Below are 20198 nucleotides of genomic sequence, written 5' to 3'. Positions count from 1 at the left end.
TTAGGTTCACATCTGGTTCTATCTGACAATGTGTAGCCTATTCAACTAACCGCTCTGAGCTTCAGTTTCTCAAGGGCAGGATAGGAATAATATAACCCACCTGGCAGGGCTGCAGTGAGAACCGGAGGTGAAGCACATAGAGCACATTGCACTGGGCTGGACACGGGCTAAGTGGTCAGTAAACAGCAGCTAACAGTATTATTCCTTTCATACGCATTGTAAATATTTGGATTAGTGGATAATATGTAGCTCATGCATATATTTTTTACATTTATTTTTATTGAGATATATAATTGACCTCCAACATCGTGTAAGTTTAAGGGGTACAGCAGCGTTGATTGGCTACATTTATGAATTGCAACACGATGACGACCACAGCATCAGCTAACGACTCTACCACATCCCGTAATGATCATTTCTCTTCCGTGATGGAAACAATTAAAATCTAGTTTTGTAGCAACTTTGGAGGTTGTAATATAGTATTGTTGTCTGCAATCATGGTGCTGTGCATTAGTTCTCCAGGAGTCATTTACCTCCTGTTTTTAAGTTTGTACACTTAAACAACAGCTCCCCGAGTCCCCTACCCCAGGCTCTGGTAACCACCATTCTGCTCTGTTTTTACAAGTTCAGCTTTTTAAAATGTCACATATAAGTGATATCATACGTAAAGACATACACGTATTTGTGGATCTTTTTTACTGGCCAAGTACTGTACTAAATGCTGGAAAAACAAGAGATTCTCTCTTCCAAAATCTTTTTTTTTTTTTTTTTTTGAGGGGGCTGGGGGTTAGGTGAAGAAAGATAGTCAAACAATTATAATATGATCCAAGGAATATTAGATGTAGAAACTGGAGTGATACAGAAAATTGTGCATCTAAATCTGTCTGGGCAAGGGAGGGATGAGGTAACAGAGTTTTACCAAAGGGGACGGTCATTTAGGTAGAGGAAACAATTCACTCAAAGGTACGAGGAAAAGAGAGAGCATGGCCTATATTTTAGTAGATTAGTCTTGCTGGACCATGAAGTTTGAGGCTTGGAGTCTAGGGAATTGAAACTGGAACTCTAGGCAGATAAAACATGACCTCAACTGTAAGGAAAAAGAATTTAGTTTTTTATACTGAAGGAGATTTTAAAGAATTTGGAGCTGTTGAATCATATGATTACTTTTATACATTGGAAAGATCACAGTTTCCTACATAGAAAAGCTTATGTGGTACTTGGCCAACAGTCGTGTTAAATTTTCACTGAGAGATTTCGCCTAGAGATTCACCAAAGCTTGGAACATTTTGGGAGTCTACTGAATGGATTCCACTTCATTTGACAAAAGGATCATTGCCTCTTGGAATGTGAATTATACTGTGTTCCAGAAACTGAATGTTGCAGGCATGCTCAGCTTTGCTTGAGACTGAGTTTCACTTACCATCGAAAAAATAACAGTAATAATAAAAAACCCCACCAACATACTTTTAACTACCCCTTCCTAATGAAACCTGGATTTCAAGCAATGTTTCCTAATAGAAAATGAGTTGTGTAATAAAAAAATATATATACTACTTCACCCCCAAATCCATAACTCAAATCCAGGAGCAGTTCTACTCACACAGAGTTTAAATTACCAGCAGGTAGTTTTTAATGGAACTTTCACCAATGACTATATTTCCATATTACAAGAAGAATACATGGCATTGTTTATATCTCTAAGAAATTAAAGGGGATGAAAGATGCATTAATCTATGCAGTGGGAAGTTTCCTTGACAGTACACTTGTTGATTCCAGGTGAATGAAGTTCAAGGGCTGAGACTACTACTCTTCAGTAAACACAGAGCAAAATCCACTATTTAATGCTTCTATTTGCATCACAAATGAGTCTTAAAAAAATGAGAAGAGGAGGAAGAAAAGAAGTCTATTGTTGAGCCCATAGCTTTTGAAGTTTTGATATATAAGAAGTCTAATTTAAAACCATGAAACTCCTTAAATTATTTTCTCTTGTTCAAGACCTAGAAAGGTGTTTTGTTTTTTAAAACATAAATAAATATTTAATTGGCCTGTTACCTTCTCAATGACAGCTACTTAAGAGTTATTTTGCTGTTGTTTTTTAAGAATCTTGAATGCAATAAAACCAGTACAATAGTAAAGGACTAATAATAAATAAGTGAAGCATATAAAATGATTTCATAAATAAGAAATAGATCTTAAAAGCCAAGCATACAAAGCGAAGATAAAATTTTTATTATCATGACAAATTAAATAGTGCATTAAGTGGGTAAAGTATAAAGAATCCTGAAAACTCCTTATCCATCCTTTAAAGTGCATTTTTGGGGCAATCTCTCCTGAATCCCCTCCCCTTTTCCAGCAAGCTGAGAAGATTACCCTATTGTGGCATTAGGCCACCATATATATTCCTTTTTATAGGACTGTCATGCTACATTGCAAATATTCATATACATATCTATTTTTCTCACCAGACTGTGAACTCTCCTAGGTCATGTTTTATTTATCTTTGTGTTTCCACGCACTAAGAGGGGAAAGGCTGGTGCATAGTAGATGCTCAAGAAATGTCTTTTGAATGAATGAGTTGCAGGAATTCAATTAAACAAATGAATGGGTCAGAGTTAAAAGGAGTATTTCTCTCCTACAAAATGAAATCTCTTGTCTCTATACACAAGCAAGTGACTTGTGTATAGGCAAGAGAATCTACAATTCATCATCTTTCATTCATTTAGCAAATATTTATTGAATTAGGTACCAGGCACTAAGGATATACTACCTAATAAGATAGGGATGGTCCTTTTGTTACTTAATTCCATATACCCTACGTCTCCCCCAGGGCATCTTTATCTTCTACTCAGCCTCCTATTGTCTTAGACATGACAAAGGTATGTCAATAATATATGTAAAATTAAATAATACTTTTTGATTAAGAGAGTGTATCTTTTTTTCATTGTACTCCTTAGTTTGCAGATGCAATACTCTATTAGTCCTAAAGTAAAGTAGGAGCCTCTTGTTGCATTGTTAGCCTGCAATTATTAGAGGAAATGGACTGTAGAATTGCTATTGATAATTAGTAAGCCAAAATACAAAGAGTAAAGTTAGTCAAGGGAATTTTTGGTCAGATACCCAATGCTAAGTCATGTATCATGATTCATACTCCTTAAGTATATACTGAGCATCTTTCATTTGAGACAGATGGAACACAGGCTAAGGCGAATGAAATTCAATCTTCTCTCTTAGGAAAGTTTTATTATAGTTGGAGGTATAAATAAAAAGGCATATATGGAACATTAGGATGTATATAATTAGAAGGATAATGAACAAACATGGGAGGGCTCCCCAAGGAGTCATGGCAGGTAAGTAGTCAAGAGAGCAGATACAAATAAAAGTATTTTTTACAAAATGCAATGGTATACACATGTTAGTACATATATATCTCACTTTTTAAAAGGGTGGCATAGTAGTCCTTTTACTCGGGGTATCCTATTATTGTATAACCTTAGTCTGATTGTATAACCTTGACTGATATTTATCATGTATTTTTAGCATGTGTGACTTGTTAATTCACAGCACCAGGCTAAATATACTGAAGTTGGGAGACTCAGTACTATTTGGGCAAATTTGTTTGGCATGTTAAATCTCAATCAGCTATTTAAGAAATTATAGAAAATGTTAAAAAATTAAAGAAAATAACTGCTCACTCTTAGATATTAACTTGAAGACTCAGTTTAAATATCATCTGTTTTAAAAAGAGAAAAGTTTTTATAAAGTCCCACCTGCCAAATCAGTTTGGCATATTTGATGTCATATTTACAGATCTATCACATCATGTTTATATATCGGTCTTTCCCCATTAGACCAAGAATATCTTCCAGCCAAGATTTTTTATATGTATCTTTTATCATTGTTACAGAATACAGAGTCTGGTATTTAGTAAGTGTTCAATAAATATTTGTCGAATGATGATAAGGTTCATATCCATTTCCCATACTGTTACCATAATTACATAAAGGGACACCCCACCTTGACTTCTTTTTTCATAAGAATATTGTCTTTCATCACTCCAGTTCCACTGCCTTCCTTCTCTCCCTACTTTTAGTCTTATGACCTTCTAAGACCTGTATAGAGTCAGAAGACCTCCCTTCAGCATTTGAGCAAGAAGACATCATAAGGCTGATTACTGGGGAAGAGCATGCATCAAACTTTGTGGCACCATCCTCTTGCAGCAAACAAAAGGAGTATGGATGAACCTATGACCCCCAGATATAGTCCTGAGTTTCTTAGGAGACATGCAGTGGTGCCTCTGGGGTGGTCAGATCTGTTGTATCTTCTCTGCCATGTGTTTTGCTGCCTGTGAATATCATACTGCTACTCCTCTGAAATAAAATGAGGAGGGCTAGGGCGTACGATCTGCGGTGCAGTGGAGCTATGATGAGAATTTTTTTTGGTTCTGAGCGATATGGGAATCCATAGGAGAGTTCTGAGCAGAGGAGGCTAGCTGACATTTTTAAATGATCATTTGGCTATTCTGTGGGAAACAGCTTATGCTAGTGGAGGCAAGAGTAGAAGCCGATGTTAATCCCAGACCATCAAGCATCTCCATTGCCTATTGAGGGAAGCCAAAGTACTGTAGCTCAGCACTCAGGGACCTCTGTTATCTGGTTCTAGACAACTGATCCAGACTCATACATACGCTTAGCTCCAGTCACACAGGCCATTTTCTGAACACATAGCGTATTTTCAGTACTCTCTGTCATTTGCGTATGGCCTTCCTTCCTGTTCCCCTTCTCTACCTACCAAAGTCTTACTCATCCTTAGATATCTAAAATACCACTTACTCCATGAGGCCCCCTAATCTCTCTAAGAATTTTTAGTTACCCATTTATATCTGACTCCAGAAATAGTTTCTTTTTAACTTATAATAAATTATATATCTCTCTTCCACTGGACTATAAGCATGGTGAAGTTATGGAACATTCCTCTTTATAATGTGTGCACCTGTATCTCACAGAAAATGTGTTCAACAGACTTTAGTTGAATTAAATGAGGGAAGATATTCCTAAACATTCACTTATCTAAATCAAGACAACTTTGATAAAATACCCTATTTCAATAGCTGTTCCTATGATTTCTTGCTCTGAAGGCAAAGTATGTGAGAGGAAAACTGCTCTGTGTTTCTTTCCTACTCCCTGTTTAATTGTCTTGGGTTTTAAGGAGAAGAATGAAGAAAGGACAAGAGGGTTGAATCGAGGAGAAAAGGACAAAGAAAAAAGAAGAAAAATGAGGAAGAAAACAAAAGACTGAAGAATTTAAAAGAGGAGAGAGAGAGAATACACAGCTTTTGAGTAATGTGTTAGATGTTTTCATGTTCACCATTTAATTCTTTGGTGTAGTTCGTAGATCAGAATTTCAGACAACAGAAAAAGTAGTTAGTTATTCTATACACTTTCTTAGTAAAGCTAAAGGTATTCCAGTGTGTGCTACGTGCTAGGCATTCTCGGAGTCATTCTCTGAGCAAAATAGGAATCGCCCCTGTCCTCATAAAGCTTCCTCTTAAGCTTGAGATGTTTCCCATGGAACAAGAGTATTTTACCTCATTCTTAGCCTACACTTGATTAAATCAATGTTCCTCTGGTCTAACAAACTTGTCTTCCATTTTAGCTTGCAAAAATATTTATTCTCTTCATTATCTTGGCTTCTTTTGAAGGACTTTTATTTAATGCCATTTACTGCTCGGTAGTTGTCTAGTCTCCTCTGGTTTGAAGAAGGGGAATATGACCCCTTTCTCCCCACCCCCCATGTGAGGCATGGCCTTTAGAGCGTGGTTCCATGGCTCATGTAGGGCCGAGTTTGGTTTTGCTGGGGCTCTCGGGCAGGGAGCAGAAGTGCCTGGGCTAGGTGTGGAGTCCAGGCCTTTGGGATTTCTCCCAGTTGTCAACAGGAAGATCCAATCTGGGTTTTAACACACATCTTACATCTTGTCTAATTATGATTATCACTCCCAATTACTTACAGCTGCTGCATATTATTTTCAGTCTTGGCAGTTTTCCCTTGTATTGCTCCAGTTTTTATTTTTAGGCGAAAGCAAATGTAACTGTGAAATATTTAGTTTTGGTATAATACCAATTACTTGCCTAGGCAATTTCCTTAAATTACTCAAGCTTTAAACCAGCTTTGAGTCATATTTTTAAGATTCTTGCTGAAATCTTAGGTAGAGTTACTTTAGTTACATTAACTTTGCTTCCATAAGAAAAAGCTGGCCTCAACTTATGTTTTATTGAGAAAACCTATACCTGGGAAGTGAATGATTTACACCTAAATTAGATTTCCTACAAAAGAGAGTGATTAATGTGGATTCAAAATAGATTGCACATTAGTTTACTGAGAAATTATGCATCATTGATTCTATCCAAAAAGACAGTGCAGCTCTGTTTTATTACATACTGCGGGAGGTGTTAGCTCAAAAGATATTTTAATCTTCTCGTTAGCAATACCCACCCCTTAACACCATCAGCAGGTGGAAGGGATATCCAGATTCAGAGCACGCCCAGATTTTCTGCATCATTTAATTCTGCCTAAACGCTGGGTGGAAATTAGGGGAGGAAAAGGGTACTAGAATGGGATAATGTTTTACCACTAAATGTACAACTTTGGGCTGTGGTGTCTGGAAGAAGCAGACAAGTCTCAGCACAGGTGACATCATCTCCTTATTCCTTTCGCTGCTATTTCTTGCGCAATCAAGTGGCCCAGGTCCTAAGGTGGGATGCACTGTGTTAAAGGCACAGTACAGACAAACCCTGCCTCCTCACGTACCATCTCACACCGGTGACACAGTGATTTCCAGAGGTAGGCTCTTTTGAGTGGATATTCGCTCTCCTGTACTGTAGATCCTCTAAGATCTTCTTCCCAGATGGTCTAGGGTTGAGGAACGCCTGAGTAGCAGAGGGATGATGTCGTAGGGCTCACAATGTATAGATTTTTAGACTCTTTTCACTCAATACACATTTATTGTGCCATAGACTGTTTTCCTAGACTACAGAGAGGTAAGCATACACAGCCCACTTTCCATGCCACTCTCGGTCTGATAGAGTAAGGCTTCATTCATGAGCCTCTAGCAAAGCCGGCTTCACTTGTTACTTAAGGAGAGAAAGTAGGAGTTGGGAAATGGCTTTGAATTCCTGCCTGTCAGCCTTCTTTTTTTCATCTTCCCCAGAAGGAATCAGTCTAATAAGTGTGCATTGGTGCACTTTTTTTTTTTCTCGAAATCAAGGCCTAAGGTTATAGAAAATCTATCTTTAGATACTTATTCTCACATTTTAGATTTTTATTTTTTCATTTGCTCAAACACTGAATGCCTATCTTCAGGAAGTTCCAACATCTTTTACAGACAAGAGCCTTCACAAACAGAAAAATGTAAAATAGTTGTTTTCACAGAAAGTATCTTTATTTTATATTATGAACAATGAGGAGAATGGCTAGAGAAATCACATGATTCCTTTCTTTTCTGACTCATGGTATTTCCCTGCCAGCTTGTTCTTAGCGACTACTAAGCTAATTCTCTGGCAGACCACCATCCTTGAATCCTTTTCTGCTTGCTGAATAGCTGTTTGGCCAAAGTTCACAGTCTACAATCCTATTTACTCAGCGTCAACTACATTAGGAATTTTAAAAATATGTTTGTCTCTGTTATTACCCATATTCAGAAATCTGCCTATTTGCAGATAAATACTTTTATCTGCAAATAGCCAGATGAAACTCTCCAAGACTATTACCTCTAATTTGAGCTAAGGAGAATAAGTAAGCAATCACCCAAATAGACACAAATTCTACGGCCTTTTTTCCATCCTTCATAGTCATTGAAAAAAGCTTCAGAGCCTGAATTGTTCATCAATATCTTCTAAATGTGTGGATTTTTTTGTTTCCTCCATTTTTAGCAGATCAGAAGTGATTTACATGACTCTATAGTAGCCCTGTTTTGAAGTATGTTGCCAAGAGAGGTAATTTTGCATAGCCCTAAATGCTTCTTTGAACTTGGGCAAAGCCTAGTTATTTATTCTTGGTTGGTTTGAAAACAGGTTTCTATATAAGTATCATTATATATTTTGGAGTATGTGTGTGTATGTGTGTGGGAGTGTGTATGTGTGTTTCCAAAGCTGGCTTTGTTGTGTGAAATGTATATACAAACATACGATACAAATTGCCTTGGCTACATAGATTTTAGTTTGGGCCTTTAAGGCATCATTTAGCGGAAGAAAAGAGGGTTTTACAGAAATAAAAATAGAAACCCAGCTGTGTTCTTAAGGTCACTAATAGTCACTGCCATCAGCTGTATCATCAATGTGACATTGCTCATGTGGTAAAAAGTGGGAGAAATTGCAAACCGGTAAAAATTTTTGCAAGTTGAATGAGTTTTTAAGATTTTTATATGTGTGGTCATGTGGGTGTAACATTATTTGAGTGTTTATATTAAGTGTTTAAACTTGGAGCTTTAGTGATTGGATTGTCTTGTTTTTTCAATTTTATTTTTTTACCTCTTTTGTGTTAGGAACATTATCCTAAAGCAGCTCCTTTTGCTATCCTACAACATGGCTCTTTCAGCATTAAGGATCAAGAATTTCATAAGGTTTGATTATCTTTTCCATTTTTTGGAATATTACATTTACCTTCCAATTTTTTCCCTTAGCTTTTCAAATGCAATAAAGGTCAGTGATTATCTGGCCCTATAGTTCTGATTTACTAAAATTATTCCACTTGTTATGCTACAGATTGATTTTCAGTTATTCTCAATGATTCTCTAATCATTACCATTGTATTTTGGTTATTTAAAAGACTTTATTAAATTCCAATGACTTTGAATAGAATTCAAGACCCTTGGTAAACTTTCCTGAAGCTACCTTTCCAGTCCTACCCTGGCTGCTGTCTGACTTGGGCTGCGCTGGTCACACGAGGCAGGAAGGGTTCTTCATTCGCAGGCCATGTCCGCGTCTTTGCTGCCTTTGTGTATTTGCTCACACTCTGCCTTCATCTGGGATGGCTTTCTGCATCTCTGCATGTTAGGACGGTGCCCCTCTTTCAGTGCCCAGCTCAAATGCAACCCGCTCATCAAGTCAGGACCTGTCAGAACTCTAAGGGATATTGGGGTATTCTTGTGCAACCCTTTAGTGGTAGAGACGAGGAGATGAGGCTGGTGGAGATGAATGATATGGTGAAGTTAGAGGTAAAAATGAGACCAAAACTGAGATAATGCTGATTCACTGTGCTTCTGTTTTCATGTAGAATCCCTGAATTACTACCTAACTGTAGTTGGAATTAATCTGTCAATTCCTTTTTCTCCAAAGGCCATTTGCTTTTACTTATACTTTATCACTTCATGTCCCTCAATTTCAAAAGAGTCTAAGTCTCCTAAAAACAAGGATCATATTTAATTTCCTTTTGTGTTACAGCATTTGATCAAGTAGTTGACACTCTCAAAATATTTATTACAGAGAACTATAGATGAATTGTTCTAATTGCTGTAGTTTAAAGAGCTTTTACTATAAAGCTCAAGAAAAAGTAAGGAGCGCTATAGGGAAGATCGTATCATCGGTCAAGAATTCAGGATTTGGAAACACTGACTACCACTGCAGAGGAAGATTGGGTCTATTTTACTGAAAAGAATCGTGTATTCTTAGACCTCTCTGAAGACCTCATACCGTAAACATACAGAGTTACACACACACGCTCCAAGAGAACTGTTGAGGAATTGCTCTTGTCTGTGACTTCTAGTTAAATGTGCTAGTTTTAGATGGACACAGTATTTGCAACAATCAAGCACACCATGTATTAGCTTAGCACATCTATGCCTTGGTTTTGTCTTCCTGGTAGTGTTGTTTGGATAAACAGATGAGCTGAGTAAAATGCTTAGCACAGTGCTCATTTAAGTGTTCGTTGAATAGTAGCCTTTAAGACGTATTAGTATTTATACAATAAGGGCCAGTGTAAGCCCTTTCCTTTGGCCCAAGAAGATATAGCCATTGCTGGAATAAGACTGTGTGTACCTCAAAATCCTATACATTTGAAACAATAACAAGCACGCCAACAATATGCTCCTCCGAAAGGACAACTCAAAGAATGCAGATCAGGGGGCGCCTGGGTGGCACAGCGGTTAAGCATCTGCCTTCGGCTCAGGGTGTGATCCCGGCGTTACGGGATCGAGCCCCACGTCAGGCTCCTCCGCTGGAAGCCTGCTTCTTCCTCTCCCACTCCCCCTGCTTGTGTTCCCTCTCTCGCTGGCTGTCTCTCTCACTCTGTCAAATAAATAAATAAAATCTTTAAAAACAAAAACAAAGAATGCAGATCAGAAAATTCACTCGTTACACAAGTGACGCTTGAGTACCTACAGATACAGAGCACTTACTATACTTGATATACTGTTCTGTATGGACTACAGTCTTGGTATGTAAGTCCTCTAAGTAGATCACAGTGCTCTGAACAAAACACACTCTTGAACCCCCCTGGCTTGCGATCCATATTTCTTCTACTTGGAATCACCTTCCCCTTACTCCCAAATTTCCAGGCTCCACTTGACATACTTTTATTTCTCCTTAAGGACTTAGTTCAAAGGTTACTTCTGTGATAACATATTTGGCCCTTTTAACCAGTACTTGCTCCCTCCCTTGAGGCTCAACTGCAATTCAAACTCCTCTCTCACTGCCTTGTTCACTGACTTGCCTCCTTGCCTCAACTGTGAGTTTCTAAAGAACAGGGACCTTGATTTTTCATCTTTCTTTACTTCTCTTTTTCCCTTCCCCAGTGGCTAGCACAATGACCACACATAATAAGGGCTTAATAAATAACTGCTCTTTGTATCTCCACATGAGATAAATTTGCAAAATGTATTTGTTTCACACACCTTTTGTATCTTGCCTTCCATCCTCTCTTTGCCTTTTTACTTTGGCTGCTGCTATGACAACCAGCTGCATGCAGGGCAAACAATTCTGAGATATATTCCACATGGCTCCTCACAGGGTTCCCAGTGGGATGGAGCTTAGTGACCCATAGCAGGGACCAGCTCAATAACACATTCTTGGACTGGCTTTCCCTCTTTCTCGGTTTAACTTGTTCCAATCTCCTACCAGTGTTCCTTGAAATTCCGTTCCAAAATAATCACCTATAAGTGAGCAGCTCATTTGGGGAGGATTCACACAAAGATAATACTCTTGTATGAAGACGAGAAGAACAACAGTTTATGAATACCGTGTCTAGGGCAATTTCATACCTCCTCCCAGTGTATAGTGCTCTGCACATAGTAGGTGTATAATAAATTAGTTTTGGATAAATAAATTGAAAGTAAATTATTATCCTATCTCTTTGCCTCCACTCTTCTTGGCTCTTGATAATTCCATTGCATCACTTTTATGAGGTCTGCATTAATTATATTGTTAACAGGCACATACCCTTATTAATGAAAAAAGGGTCTTAAAATCCTAATTAAATCGGATTTTTTCCTCATAGATTTTATCCCAGGAATATTACCCACTGTTTTACACTATTATCATTTTGGTTTCTGCTACACCAGCAACATTGCCTAATGAAAGTTCTGTCTCCTATTGTATTTCTTAAATATTTAAAAGCACTCATGGTTCTTATATTTTTATTATGATTTCAACTATAAAATACTCTTCTCCCTACAACCTTGAAATGCTCCTTTCTCAAAGCTCCAGCCTGCCCTACATTTTCTGCCTAAGGTGATCCAACTTGTGTGATGGGAAAATGGGAAATACAGCTTCTATGAAAGGAACTTGGGGACATGCATGCAAAAGTCAGATGTTGGGGAATTTTAGTCCAAAGGATGGTCCCACAAAGTGAAAAGAAAAAAAGACCAATACATTTGCATAGTGAAGCTAGCACTGGACACATTATGCCATCTGGATTCATATTGATTTTTAAGGATGTTTAGTAACTTTCTTCTCCCAAAATAAAGAGAATATACTGCTCATAATTTTTCTGGACACCAGTAAAAGGTATTTTAAAAACAGCAGTGGGAATGCTTTTAACTGTTACATCGGAATGCCTTACCTCTGCCTCATTTTATGGATATTATAAATTCAGCCATTTATATTATTGTTCAAAAGAGTTTTTGACTGTAATTGAACTAAGGCTTCCTGGGATTGCATTAGTAAGTTTTTCAGTCTATCAGCTGTTAATTTTTTTTTAAAGATTTATTTATTTATTTGAGAAAGACAAAGCGTGCATGCATACAGAGTGGCAGAGGGGAAGGATCTTCAAGCAGACTCCCTGCTGAGTGCAGAGCCAGCCCTGGGACTGGATCCTGTGACCCAGGAGATTATGACCTGAGCTGAAACCAAGAGGCCGATGCTTAACGGACTGAGCTACCCAGGCGCCCCGATCAGCTGATAATTTTATATTCACAGTTCTTTGATCACAAATCATGAGGAGAAGGCTTGTTATTTCATTAGACAAAACTTTAGTTTGCTAGGGATGCCTCTACTTCAGCATTATTTTCTACTATCCTTAGCCAGAATAAATACATTTAACCCTCAAGCTAGAAAATTAATCTTAGCTGAGTCAGAAAATGAATAACTTAGGAGTAACTGGTTTTTGTAACAGTAATCACATTCTTTATACAACAAATGCTTACTAGGCACCTACTATGTGTTAGACATTGTGCTTAGGGCTGAATGTATGATGAACAAGATGTAATCCTTGGCTTACAGGAACTTAATGTCAAGTAGAAACAAAACTATCTAGAAAAAAAGGGTTGATTTTCACTAACTGATATATTATTAGAATTCCAAGGTTAAAAGAAACTTTTATTCTCTTTTGTCAAAGTATAATCAAATCAGAAATCTAGTTAGAGAAAGGCATTTCAGGTTTATGCCATTTTAAAGCCAGAAGGGACTAAAGTCTGGAAAGGAAATACCTACACAGAAAATTAATTCAGTTTTCCAGACTTTGAGTTTGGTGTCCTATCCAGCGTACTGCACTGCCCACATTAATTTACTTAGTGTCTTGTTTCACATTTCTATAACTCTCTCTGCTTATTGATATTGAATGTAGCAAATACAATCTTAAAATGTTTCTAAATATAATATGATCAAAATAATTTCATAGTCTAGTAAATTATCCAACAGTTACACACCACTTTAATTAGTCATTTCAACCAATAAAATACAAAATGAGTTTTTTCTATATACTTGCTAGAGGTGATAATTATTTTTTTAAATATCAAATGTTTGAAGTAATTCCCAAGATCTATAGTCAATGTATGTTTTATGTGCATCTCATAATGTACTCACGACTTTTTTTAATGCATCAAGCACATAAAGCCCATAATATTTCTTGATTAAATATTAATGATATTTAGGGGCACCTGAGTGGCTCAGTTGGTTAAGCAGCTACCTTTGGCTCAGGTCATGATCTCAGGATCCTGGGATTGGGCCTTGCTTTGGGCTCCCTGCTCAGAGGGGAGTTTGTTTCCCCTCTGTCCTTCCCCCTGCTCATTTTCTCTCTCTCTCAAATAACTGATCTTTATCTAAAAAAAATTAGTGATATTTGAATAATTTTCATATTAGAATCTATTATGAATGGTTAATTTTAATTTATATCAAGGAGAATGAGAATGTTGCCTAGAATCAAAACAATAGGTACCTATAGGGGCGCCTGGGTGGCACAGCGGTTAAGCGTCTGCCTTCGGCTCAGGGCGTGATCCCAGCGTTCTGGGATCGAGCCCCACATCAGGCTCCTCCGCTAGGAGCCTGCTTCTTCCTCTCCCACTCCCCCTGCTTGTGTTGCCTCTCTCGCTGGCTGTCTCTATCTCTGTCAAATGAATAAATAAAATCTTAAAAAAAAAAAAATAGGTACCTATAAAATTCTGCATATATGTCTAAACTGTCCTGATTCATCAAGTTCTCAAAGGTACACATGAAATCTGAAAATTAGCAAAATTAGCCTCTTTGCATAAAATGCAGTTTGTTTTTTCATGTGAAGGACCAACTTCAGTTTAATATTTATGCTTGAAGTCAGGACTTGAAAACTTAAGTGAAAAAGGAATTCAGGAAACCATACATTCTTAGAGACTGAAGCCTAGTTAAAAAACAGATGTGTCAAAAAACCCCTACAAAAATACAAATATGTCAGTTTGGTTTTATTGCAGTAACATTTCTCTACCTTCCTTACACTAATACCTAAGAGGAATTGCTAGAAATCAGAGAGCCACATTTAAATGTCTGTGTTCTAATACGCATTTTCCATTTCACACTAAACTTATTAATAATCACAATTAAAAAGGAAATTTAGCATCATTTTGACAGTCAAAAGTGAATTTCTAAAATTCCCTGTAAGTTTATGTGCAAGATTTAAGGAAAGCAACCATGAAGTCATTTTCTTTCTTATGTATTCTTAGAAAAATGTCTTACAAAAAAGTTTGGGCTATGTAACTGCACTTGGGCGTACTTCTTTTAATCTTAAAATTAGAAAAGACAGATGATTATTTTCTCCCTTCACTGAAAAGAGAAAAAGATATTAAAGGTTAATATCTCATTGCTACACTTTTTCTCCCTGAAGATAAAGGGATATGAAAAGGAAGCAATAAGCACTATGCATGTTCCTACTAATCTTACCAGAGTCTCCTCCTATATTCAACTAGTTCTTGTCTATCCTATTTAAACTGTTCTTCTGATATTCTTCACATATGAACAAGATGATCCTTTGCTGAGTTTAAGCATTATGGTAGCTACCAGCTTATAAAGAGTAACAGAGCAGCTTTATCCTCATGTCTGAATTAGGAACAAGAAACTCAACAATAATACAAATAGAGTTTTTCATTAAGCAGCATTCCTGTTTATTACAGAGCAACAATAATTTTTTTTTGGATTTCAATTTAACAATGAAAACAAATCCCAATTCCCCCATCTTTTTGATGCAGCTGGTTGCACTATGCATAATGTCTGAAATACAATGGCAGTGTCTATTGTTATAGAACTGGCTTATTTGTGTATTGAAAGCTTCATTCAAATTTGTATGGTTCAGAATGTTCAATGAAATGCACAAATTGACTAGTTCAATATTCCTCAATTTGTCGTAATGGTTTTTGTGTGACTGTTTTTCTTCTTTAAGATAGCCATAATGCCATTTTTATTTCATAAGAAACAAGGTGGCGATTCCTGTGAAATCTCCCAGTTCAATGCTAAGCACAGGGTCCTCAGTCAAGTTCAAAGTCACTTGTAGAACTATGAAAACCACCTCAGACTAAATCTGGCTTTAACAGCTATAGAAAACCCACGGGAAGCCTTACTTTATTGTTTGCTGACAATGAAGTGAAATACGATGTGGACTTATTATGAAAAGAATGTTCTAAGTGAAAGGGAGTGGCTGAGAAGAAGCAAGGTGTGTTGGAAAAGATATTGAAACTAAACAATGTTGGGTGGAAAGAGTGGTCTAGGGAGACCCCATGATTAAAAATAAAAGCAAAGGGGCACCTGGGTGGCACAGCAGTTAAGCGTCTGCCTTCGGCTCAGGGCGTGATCCCGGCGTTATGGGATCGAGCCCCACATCAGGCTCCTCCGCTATGAGCCTGCTTCTTCCTCTCCCACTCCCCCTGCTTGTGTTCCCTCTCTCACTGGCTGTCTCTGTCTCTGTCGAATAAATAAATAAAATCTTAAAAAAAAAAATAAAAATAAAAGCAGAAACACAAACATACTCATTTTGGAGACTTGCAAGTGTATTTCTTCATATTGGGCATTTGGAGTCCTTTTCTATTCCAAGGTATGTTTACTGACTTATACGCGTCTAGTAATTCCAATATCCTTTGAGTATGCATCCTAAAATGCATACTCAATTAATTCATTTTCAATTCATTCATTCATGCATTCAACTTTATGCCATTGACTTGCTTCTGGGTTTAAGTTATAGAAAAGAAACCTCGAGTCAATAAACATGGTTTGATCTCCAGATCATTGAATCATGAAAAGAATAGATTGAAAAAGTTATTTTTAAATAAGGAGAAACTACAAAACCCTGGAAGGAAAATCAAATGTCACTATTTCTTAGGTGCCAACTAGAGGCATTTAATTGCATGTTGTTTGTTTGAAGATATTACCTTTTCATCATTTCACTGGTAGGTAAAGAACAGAGAGAGGTCCTTTTCCAGCTGGTTAGACAATGCTGGAAAAACTAGACTCTTCTACTTGACACAGATAACTTACTATTTTAATTCCTGAGAAGATGTATTTCCAGCGTTAAATATAGAGTAGAATAACAACTGCATTATAATTATCAAACATTTGGGCAAGGCATGTGAAGTACTGCCCAGAGTGGTTTTTTTTTAATTCTTTAATTACATCATTATGACTCCTTCCCCCCCTTTTTTTCAAAGTTAATTGCTTTTAGAAAATTTTTAGTACAAAGAATTAAAGACCTTCAACAAAATACTGAAGTACTGTGAGCTTTGGTTGTTTCCATCTCTAGGACAGGATTATTAATACCCATGGGTTATTGTGAGCACTAAAGGAGATAACTTTGACGACCAGGCTTTGTGATGCATAAATCAGTTTACATAAGCAATGTGGGCGCAGGGCTGATAATTGGGTCTTTAAAGAAAAACAAGGCCTCTTAAAGTTGTCATTTGTTAAACAAAGAATGAAATGTCTTCAGGTGCTCCATCAGCTCAATCATGGTTATTAGATAAAGTGTAAATGGCCAAAAATAACTTACTTTGGTGAAATAAAATTCTATTCACCTGGAAGTTCAGTTTTATCTATTCGTGATTGGCAAGGTGAGATATCGGACTTCTAAAAGTGTCTCTTTTATCATTTATTGATTCATGCATTTGTGGATTCATTTATGAAATAGTTCTGTAGTATACACTGTGGGCAGAACTGCCTGAGTGTTACAGGCACTCCCCCATCTCCCAAGATTCCCGTGCCCTAGTGGATCAGACACTAATCTAGGCATTGCTGTGAAAGAATTTTGCAGATGTAATTAAAGTCAGTTGACCTTAAAATATACAGATGATCTGGGTGGGCCTGACCTAGTCTCATGAGTCCCTCTGAAAGTAGGCAGTTTTCTTCACTGGTGCCAAAGAGTAAGTCAGAGATTAAGACCCAGAAGGGGACCGGCCCGCTTGAAGACAGAAGAGCCTATGTGTTGAGGAATGCAAGTGACCATTAGAAGCAGTAAGCAGCCTCTGTCCGACAGCCAGTAAGAAAATGAGGATTTCAGTCTTAAAACCACAAGGAACTGAATCCTGATAATAGCCTGAATGAACCTGAAGTGGGTTCTTCCATAGAGCTTATAGACACCTTGATTTCAGCCTCGCGAGATCATACGCAGCGAATCCCCTTAAGCCACACTGAACTTCAGACCGACAGAACTGTGAGCTAACAAGTGTTGCTCTAAACCATTTGTGGCAGTTGTTTCATAGCCATAGAAAATGACTGCAATCAGTGATTTCCTTTCATACGGGGACACATCACATAAACTGTTGGGAGCAATGCCAGGGTTAAAGAGGCACAAATGAGAGACGGAAGACCAAAGACCGGTCAAGGTGAAACGACTAAGCACCAAATGCGCAGCACGTGGAAGAGCTCTTAGTTCCAAGAGGGTGTTTCACGGCATGTTGAGTTCCTCCTGGAGCAGGGAGGCATACAGCACAGGAAGGTTTGGCAGGGCGGAATTTCTCCTATAATTTCAAATAAATCGTTTTTTGAACCTATGTGTTTGTCTTTACTTGAAGTTCTTGTTTAGATGACATTCTACAATCCTACGCTACGTCTGTTCTCCGCGTTTTATACAAACCTTTCCTCACCTTTGCAAACAATAAAAACAAAGCCTCCAATCAGAGACTCCAGGCGGTCAGCACTATTGTTCCTTTCAGTTGAAAGGAAATAATCATGAGCTACTTATAAATCCAAGATTACTCCAATTCATGCTGAGCCTTGAATGAGATAATATGTACATATGTGTAATCTCTATCCACAGTACAGAAAAAAAGCTTGACCAGAAGCCCTGCGAGCACTTCCCCCCTCCCACTGTTTAAATGTAAAATGCCTAAATCTGAACACTTATCAATGAATAACTAATCCTAGTAAGCACATAACCATGCTTATTTTCTAACTCCTTTGTGGTCAAATAATGAATACAGATGCTACAGAAAATAGGCACCGTGGCAAATTTAGACAAATAGAATTTAGAGACAGTGACGGAAAGCTTAGTCAAGCATAATGCTCACAAAACATAAAGCAAAAATCAGGATGAAAAACATCAAACATTCCCCAGAGGCTCCTGATTGCATAAGAGGGTCTGACTTCAGAGTCCTTTGGTTTAGTGTAACCTCCTCTTTCTCTAGCAATTCACACTCCTACAGCGGAAAGATGTTTGGACTAGAACACTCATCATTTCCAGTAGCTATTGAAGCTGCAAGAATACCTAAATAAATAAACAAATGAATGGATAAATAAGTGAATAAATGTGTTGAAGATAAAGAGTAAAGCCATGGGCTCATCTTATTTCCCCGGAGTTTACAATCTCATTGTTTCCAGTGGGGAAGAAGGCACACACATGCTCCCCTAAAAAAACGCTTTTTTATATACAAAAGGTAAAGGCAACATACTTTTTACCTGTGCCGTTTCTCCACTTAAGCTGCGATTTGCTACTTATCGTGTATGAATAGAAGAATGGATGGAATGAACAAAGCATGGATTTTTGTTGTTCCTGCCATGTAAAGTTACAGCAAATAAATTGCTGGGAGGAAAGAATAAATGTAGAAATAACCTAAATCTTTTTATGTAGATGAAGTGAAAAAGCAGTCTCCTTTAGAATTGCTGCTTTAGATTATAATAGCAATTTATGTTAAAAGTCACTATGACAAATCAGCCCATAATTTATTTTAAGAAGTCAAACTAGCAAGATCAAGTGTTCTGTAGGTGGTATTTCATCTTATCATATTAAAACAGTCTTCCCAAATGTAAAAGATAATCTCAACTGCTGTGTTCTGTAAGCAAGCAGAAAATTATGTAAATCTGATTTCCTTACTATGCGTTTGCTATCTCTTTAAAGCTTACTAAATCATATCCAGATTTGTAAACACAAAAGCACTGGATCCAAGATACATTTGCTTTTCAAACACTCAGAATGAAAAAAGGTATTTTGCAGGATGTAATTGAAAAATTCCTATCTGTTTTCAAAAGCTAACAAATCAACAGTTGTGTGAGATTTAAAAAAAATACAAAACATCACCTCTTAACTTATTATGGGCTTAATTGCTTCCTCATAATGGAGTGTGACAATGTGATTGCAATAAGAATAACACCTGCTTTGAAAATCACGTATCAAAGAAATGCCAGTGAGGAGCAGGAAGCAGGAGAAAGACAGCCATGTTGAAGTTCTTCATCTAGTCCTTAGTTTGCATCAGTTCTTACCCTCTCTCCTTTAAGCCTATTTAGGTTCATTTCCTGAATAATTGGTGTATACTTTGTTTGCTCACCTAAAAACGCCTGCACCTGTATGCCCAGCTTTGAGGCTGCAAAGGCACAGAATTTGCACATGCAAGTAGGTGGGTATTTATCTGGCCGAGACTCAAAGATTGTCTTCCTCACAGACACAGAAGCCCCTGAACTGCGATGTGCTCTGCCTGTGTGTAAGAAGACAAAGCCCATGAGCCAGATGGCACAAGCATCTGAAGTCAGTGGCCAACAGAATGGACTGTCCTCATTCTTTCTTTGCTCTGAAGGAGAAAATCCTTTGATGTGAAGGTTAATGGTTAAGTTCATTCATATCGTGGATTTGCATTTAGTTGCATTCCTATCGCTTAATTTTGTGGTAAATATATGTCTAATCTTATGTATTCTTTCATCAGTAATCTCTCACTTTGTGTTTGGAGCAAGGAAGGAAATCCTTTACTTTTTCTGTGAAGAGTTGGCCAAGGGCAATAAATCAATATGTTAAAAGATATTTAAATTGCTATGTTTTAGTCCAACTCTTGATTTTAGGTCATGAGCTCATGGTTGTGAGATTGAGCCTCATGTCAGACTCCGCGTTCAGCGTGGAGTCTGCTTGGGATTCTCTCTCCCTCTGCCCCTCCCGCTCATGCTCTCTCTCTCTCTGAAATAAATAAATAAATCTTTAAAAAAATAAATTGCTATGTCTTAGTTAATAAAAATGTACAGTATTTCCTGCACTTTTTAAAAATGAGGATAATGAAAACAAAA

The 20198-nt window shown here is 37.4% G+C and overlaps 1 protein-coding gene across 1 annotated transcript in view; it reads right to left on the bottom strand.

The window, feature by feature from the left end:
• NEGR1 (neuronal growth regulator 1) overlaps positions 1-20198 on the bottom strand; it is an 803476-nt gene that overhangs the window by 3103 nt on the left and 780175 nt on the right. The window lies entirely within an intron of this gene.

The sequence above is a fragment of the Ursus maritimus genome, unplaced genomic scaffold (assembly GCF_017311325.1).
Source record: "Ursus maritimus isolate PB19 unplaced genomic scaffold, ASM1731132v1 scaffold_12, whole genome shotgun sequence".
NCBI lineage: Eukaryota > Metazoa > Chordata > Mammalia > Carnivora > Ursidae > Ursus > Ursus maritimus.
This window is presented reverse-complemented; position numbering and strand designations above follow the sequence as displayed.